The 7,417-nt window shown below is 37.8% G+C and overlaps 1 pseudogene; it reads right to left on the minus strand.

Annotated features, from left to right (window-relative positions):
- Nucleotides 1–1,319: 1,319 nt before the first annotated feature.
- Nucleotides 1,320–2,572, minus strand: LOC123609663 (annotated as a pseudogene).
- Between the last annotated feature and the right edge of the window lie 4,845 nt (nucleotides 2,573–7,417).

Consider the following 7,417-nt stretch of genomic DNA (forward strand, 5'->3'; position numbering starts at 1 on the left):
TCTGTGTCTCCTCTCTCTCTGCCTCCTCCCCTGCTCACACTCTGTCTCTCTCTCTAAAAAATAAATAAACATTAAATTTTTTTTTAAAAAAACCCACTAAAGTTAGATACTGGGAGATTCTGGTACTACATGAGACATCCCAAACAGTAGATTTCCATAATGCAGGATGATTTGAAGAACCAAGGTATATTTGTTGTTCACTCTATGTGGTCCCAGGTATTCACTAAAAGTTTGTCTGTATGCTTGATTATTGTTCTTCATTTCTTGGACATGAGGTAAGGAAAACTGAATATACACTATATTGTTGTTTATACCTAGTTGGCCACAGATCACAGGTATCACAAATCACAGCATCATAGATACATAAAGAAGAAGAGAAAGTCAACAGAAACTGACAAAGTTTCAGCCACACAGGAAATGGAGGGGAAGTTTGGGATGCATTTTTCATCTTAATAATTTATGAAATAGGGTTTGAATCATCATATCTAAACTTTAAAGACCTCAAAAACTACAAATAAGATTTGGTTTACCATATAAAACTCAGATTTCCAGATTTTACTTTATAGTGAATTGTTCTTCATCTTCTCAAGCTGAATACAGCTGCCAGTTTATTGTTACTTACATAGCACACTTATTTCATAAGGATATGATTGGTAATAATATAGGTAACAAAACTACTACTTTTATAAAAATGCATTTCTTTATATGGAAAAGATATAAGTTGATTTTCATTATGTACTTTTAAATCTCAAACATTCAAATTAGATCATGCTCAAAAAGAAAACTAACGTTTTCCATACAGCTTTTATCACAAAATTTTTCCACTATATTCTTAGGTAATTCTTTCAAATACCCATTGGATTCATGAAGTCATTTCCAGAGCCTAGAAGTCTGTCTGTCTCAGATATTCCTTATTGCTCCTCAGGCTAAATGTCTGCCCCAAGCACCTCTCCTAATGATCCCTGGCCTATAATGACCCTTACCTCACAGGCTATATCTCACAGGTCTTTAAGTGATTTCCATCTCTTATACACTTTCCACCACCTTGAGAAAGAAATACAAAATGCTTATGTTTGCTTCAGTATTTCAGAGACGTTCTTGCTATAATTCATAAAACATATTTTCTTACTGTTGCTATGGGGTATTAAAGAATACAGATGAAAATTCCTCTCTATATGAATTCAAAAAAGAATAACAGTATTAAAGAAAAGATTTGAGATATATCACTATGTCTTTAGCTAAACCAAAAAATAGAAAACAAATTTTATAGCAAATTCTTCCTTAAAAGCAAGAAGTTAAAAGACAGTAGGCTGGTTTTAAAAGAAGTATATCATCTTTTTATAGGAATTTCATTTCTTAATTTTCAGTTAAGAATGGGATACCTTTGTTTTATTTATTGTACCACAGAAAATATTGATGCTTGATCTTGGTTTTACATGGATGTTTTCTCCACTGAAGATTGAATGGTATTTAGACAGACTTTAATTTATATCTGTGAGTCAGAGCTCTGTGGTTCTGAGAGACACACACTCCACTGGTGCTGACAGAGTGAGTAAATGGGAGAGTGGACGATGGATTGATGCAAACGAGTCCTTGCTGGAGAGGTGCATTGCTGTCCTGTAAAGGTCATGAGTGCACGGGTCTCTCCCATCCCACTAGTCTCCTTATTTCCCCTCCTACATCTTTGTTTCTGAGAGTGTAGATTAGAGGGTTGAGGCTAGGTGTGACAACAGTATAAAAGAGGGCAATGAAGTTGCCTTGATCTTGAGAACTTTCTGATGGTGGCTGCAGATATATGCACAAGATTGGAATGAAAAAGAGGGACACAACCATAAGATGGGCTCTGCATGTTCCAAAGAGTCTCTGAAGTCTGGTTGATGACTGCATCCTCAGCACAGCCCGAGCAATGGCACCATATGAGCTGAGGATCAGGATGAGTGGTATCAGAACAAAAATGGAGCTTGTGACCAGGAGTGCCAGCTCATTAGCACATGTATCAACACACGATAATCACAGAAGTGCTGGAACTTCACAGAAGAAGTGGTCCACTTGGCGATGTCCACAGAGGGGGACCCAGAAGGTAAAGGAGGAATGAAGTGCTGAGTTGGTAAGGCCACTGACCCGGGAAGCCACATGCCAACAGGTGGCAGAAACGAGGGTTCATGAGCACGGTGTAATGCAGGGGTCTACAGACAGCTGCATAACGGTCATAGGACATGACCACCAGGAGGACACACTCTGTGGTTCCCAGTGCAAGGGCAAAGTAAAGTTGGGTCATGCAACCGGCATAAGAGATGGTCTTTTCTGGGCCCCAGAGATTGACCAGCAACTGAGGGATGGAGCTGGTGGTGTAGCAGAGATCCAGAAAAGAGAGGTTTGAGAGGAAGAAGTACATGGGAGTGTGGAGATGGGCGTCCAGGTATGACAAGACAATGATAAAGAGGTTGCCTATCAATGTCGTCAAGTAGAACATCAAGATAAGCACAAAGAGAACTACTTCCAGATGAGGCCAATGTGAAAAACCCAGCAGAATAAAGTAGCCTTCAGAACTTTCATTTTTCCCCTTCATCATTCACTTTTTGTTACCTGAGGAAAGAATCACATACTTCCCAAAAATGTAAGAAAATGCTCCAAGAATCACAGGGACACATGAAAAAAAAAAAAAGCCAATTTAAAAGGACTACCACTGTTCAACTCTGGGACAATTTGGACATTAATAGAAACTACACTAAGAAGTTGAGAGAAGTAAGAATCCACAAGCTCATAGTGAGATATAGATAGATAGATAGATAGATAGATAGATAGATAGATAGATAGATATAAATTATTAGTGGAGAAGAAAAAATTATTCCTGCCGATAGGATTCTAAAAATATGTATAGAAGGAATGGTAGAGTTAAAAAAGGTAAATAGATGCTAAAAACTAGTGACTCAAATATGATGAGAATCAGGACATTTACATGCTCTAAAATACCTCCCCACTAATTACTTGTTAATTACAAAATGAAGAATAAACTTCACAAGAGAAAATGTGGATGGGCATCACTATAACCAAGATTAGTCAATATTAACAACACCAGTGTTGATACAAACCAACATTGTGCACCTACTGACATGGTGTCACTCAGTGACATTCCTGCCAAAAAAGCACAGCCTAATTCCAGCAACGAAGACGCATGAGAGAAACTCGAACTGAGACAAGCTGGACAAAACAGCTGTCCTGTACTCTTAAAAAATATTCTGTTAAATGAAGACAAATAAAGGCTGAGGAACTGGTCCAGACTAAGGAGATCAAAGACACATGTTATCTAAGTGGGTAGCCCTGGACTGGGAAAACATAGCTAATAATAGCATATTTGAGAGTATTGAAGAAATACGACAATTGACTATGGATTAGATAATAATATGGTATTCATATTACATTTTCTGTTTTGTCGACTCTGCTGTGTTATGTAAAATAAAATCCCTGTTCTTAGGAAATAAACATCAAGCGAAAGGGTAAAGGGACAAGATGTCTCTTTCTTAGTCTCCAATGGCCAGAAAAAGAGATGATGATAGACAGGTAGGTAGTTAGGTAGCTAGGTAGGTCCGTTTGTAGCGGGATAGAAGACATCTTTCTAGGCACAATATAAACTACTGCTGGATCTGTAAATGGTTAATGGTGGTTCTTTGTACCACTTTTGCCACTTGTCTGTAAATTTGAAATTTCACCAGAATAAAAAATTTCACAAATTAAATATAAAATAAAAATGTTTCCACTTTTATATTTTATCCAGATATTTGTCATGTTATAGTAACATAGCTTCTTAACTGTCAATTTTTCATTATCCCAGGGTGATATCTGGGTAAACAGTAACTGGAAAATTCCTCACATAACTAGAGAAGAAAATTTCCATGGAACAAATCATCTTTTTTCTTATGAATAGCTTTAGTTTTCTTTTCAACATTGTCATGCTTTTTTTCCATTGATTTGATTATAAAAAACAGAATAATTGTAATCCCAATAATCTCTCATGGACAAAACGTCATGATGAACAATATCAAATTTATTACCAATTTCAAAATATTTTCTGTAGCACCCCTTTATTTTCAGGGGGTAAGTTCCAAGACCTCTAGTGGATTTCTGAAACCAAGTACCAAACCCTACTCATACTATTGTTTTCTGATAAATACATGCCTATGATAAAGTTTAAGTTATAAATTTAGACACAGTAAGAGATTAACAACTGTACTAAAAATAAAACAACTATAACAATTTATTGTAGTGAGAGCTATAGGACTATGGTGTCTCTCTCAAATATCTGATTGTACTCACCCTTCTTCTCCTTGTGATTCTGTAACACAGATGACGTGACAAGAATGACCCAGGCATGTGACCTAGTGTTGAGCTGCCATTGATCCTCTGATGAAGCCTCAGGAGGATCATCTACTTCCATAGGCCATGGTTGATCACAGGGTCACTGAAACTACAGAAAGTGTTACCTAAGATAAGGGGACGACGGTACACAGGGCAAAAATTCTGGAGCTTCAATTAAATATTCTTGTAGAAAGAAATTATCTTGTGATTGTTTATTTGTACTCAGAACTTGTTTCAAAACTGAAAACTAGGGTACAAATCAAATAAAATTAAAAAAAAAAACCAATGGACACCCATCAATTTACAGATACTTCTGGTATGAAAAAAGCTGGAAATCTTAGGTTTTTTTTAAATTTTTTAACATTTATTTATTTATTTTGAGAGACAGAGAGAGAGCACAAACAGGGGAGGGGCAGAGAGAGAGGGAGACACAGAATCAGAAGCAGGCTCCAGGCTCCGAGCTGTCAGCACAGAGCCCGACGCGGGGCTGGAACTCATGAACCATGAGATCACGACTTTAGCTGAAGACAGACGCTTAACCGACTGAGCCACCCAGGTGCCATAGAAATCTTAGTTTTGATGAACATATCTGTGACATGGACTGGGGAGAAAGTGATAGAATGCCTCCCAGAGGACGTGTGAATGGAACTAAATTTTAAAAGAATTTTTAGGAAAAGGAAGATACAAATTCTTTGAGAGAGCAAAGGAGGAAGAGTGTGATGATGGAGGGAAATAAAAAGTAACTTGATCATAGGGTGTAAAGCTGAGTCTGTGTCTGTCACAGGCCTAACGAATGTGTCCGCATTATTTCTTTCTTTCCAAGGTGAGAACTGAGATAGTATTTGAATTCTGAGCATAATTTATAATTTCCACATATATTTTTATTTTCCAGCTTCAGAAGAATTCTGAATATTTATTGAAACTACTGAATGGCTATTTACCTTTTAATATACTTTGCCTAGTGAGTCTTATGTTTCTTTTTTGTTAAAAAAAAAAAAGGTAAGCACTTTCATAAATAGTTACACCTCTTAGATTATTCTTTTTCTCTTGTGGGTTTTGAATCTGTCTTGGGAGAGATTGATGCTATCTTTTCACCTACAGTTAGTGTGACAGGGCTCTGCCTCATTCAGCTTTGCTGCATCTGTCTCCACCTTCCACAGCCGGGTCTCCCTCACACTTCTTAATAAGCTACAGTAAAAACAGAAGGAAACCACAGCAGAGACACCTGTGGTTGCCTCTTAATTTGCTCACCTTCTATAAACACAACTCTTGAAAAAGATGTTACAAGTGGCTATTTGATTGAGTTGAAGCAGGAAAGTTAGAAACAGTTTGGTCCAAGGCTGTAGGACTGACTCAACTTCAACACTCTTAATCATTAACTAGTTGTTACATGAAGCTAAGCCACTTTCTACAGCTCAGAAACCATCCAGGATAATCACACAAGTGCATTGCTTAAAAATAAATTCCTTGTAAGTAAACAGAAGTTTAGTTCAAGGAATTATTATACCATGGGAGAGGGTAATTATAAAGATGTAGAGATCTGTAAAGGGTGACTTGGACCGAGATACAGTATCCAAGAAAATAAACTTGGAAGGGGGGCTCCCTCTCCATGGCTGAGGGTCAGACCTCACCAAAGAGGAGTGGCTGCAGCCCACTGGGTGAAGACATCTGCTTTGGATGAAACAAACAACACTAACAGATGGCAAATCATGAAGATCACTTCACTTAGGAGTCACTGCCATTTGAGGGATGAAGGAAAAATCCTGAGATTCCTTTTTAATTTCCCTAGAATGGGAGATAATACATCATGAGATATATGATCCCAAATGCCATTGCTCCTTCTAATGCAGATATAACTTTCTCCTTCTTTATACAATTACCTGGACAACTTAGTGCATTAGCTGAAAGTGCAGCAGTGAGGTGTCTGTCTGTTGCATGGCTCAGCCTTAGCATTCTACAGAACTTAGAAAGAGGAGGGAGATGAGGAATGAAAGGATACCAGACACGACTAGCAAAAAGTTAGAAACTTTATGTTTTAATTTTCTTCTTACGGGAAGAGAGAGAAATAAAGACTTTAGCACTAGTTGCTTTGGTAGACTATAGAATGAAATATCTTCTTTCTTTTTCTGAGGAAAGGCACTATGGAGGAAAAGACATGAGTCTTTTCCCTTCTACAAATCATTGGCCAGCTTAATTTTTTCTTATTTTAGCTTTTTAATGCTCTTACCTAGTGCTTAATTACTACTTGTCCATCCTATGTCCACATTCCCTTCATCTGTCTCATGATCTACACCCTATTTCTTGGTGGACCTATCTGACCTCTGGTTTTGAAATTGCCAACATAGATTGATGCCCATACCATACATTGTAATCCTCTATATCACCGTAGGAGAACAGAGTCTGGAAATTACTATGATTATCATTGCTACAAAAGAGAGTCCTGTGTTAACCCAAAAGATTTGGTTTTGGTTGAAGGGAGGACCTCATTAGAGCATGCAGTGTATCAGGGGTTGGACCCTTTTCCTACGACAACGGGAGCCTTTATGGAAATAAAATAATTCCATTGACATGAGCCATTGGGAGGGTAAATCCCAGCGAGGCAATTAATGCCCTTCCAAGAGTTGTCCTGTTCAGAACAGTTTTGAGGGATATCTTCCACATGATACCACACTGTTGTACTAATCTAACGATGAATCTACAGACCAACCATCACTGACAAACATGCTCTAAGCTGTGTCGATAGGGAAGGGAATGGGTTGCCCTGAATTACCTGAAATTTCTTCGTCAATTCCTCATCATGCTAAGGGCCAAATCTGAGGGATAACTTGTCAGAAATATTCCAATTTGGTGAAGGAAAGGAAGTATGAAACATTTTTTAAATGTATACAAAAAGACTATACAAAAATTATATCATGATTCACAGCCCATTAGTTCAAGCCTCATGTCGGGCTCTGTGCTGACACCTCAGAGCTTGAAGCCTGCTTTGCATTCTGTGTCTCCCTCTCTCTCTGTCCCTCCCCTGCTCACTCTTTCTCTAAAAAGTGAATAAGTGTTAAAAAAA

The sequence above is a fragment of the Leopardus geoffroyi genome, chromosome B2 (genome assembly GCF_018350155.1).
Source record: "Leopardus geoffroyi isolate Oge1 chromosome B2, O.geoffroyi_Oge1_pat1.0, whole genome shotgun sequence".
NCBI lineage: Eukaryota > Metazoa > Chordata > Mammalia > Carnivora > Felidae > Leopardus > Leopardus geoffroyi.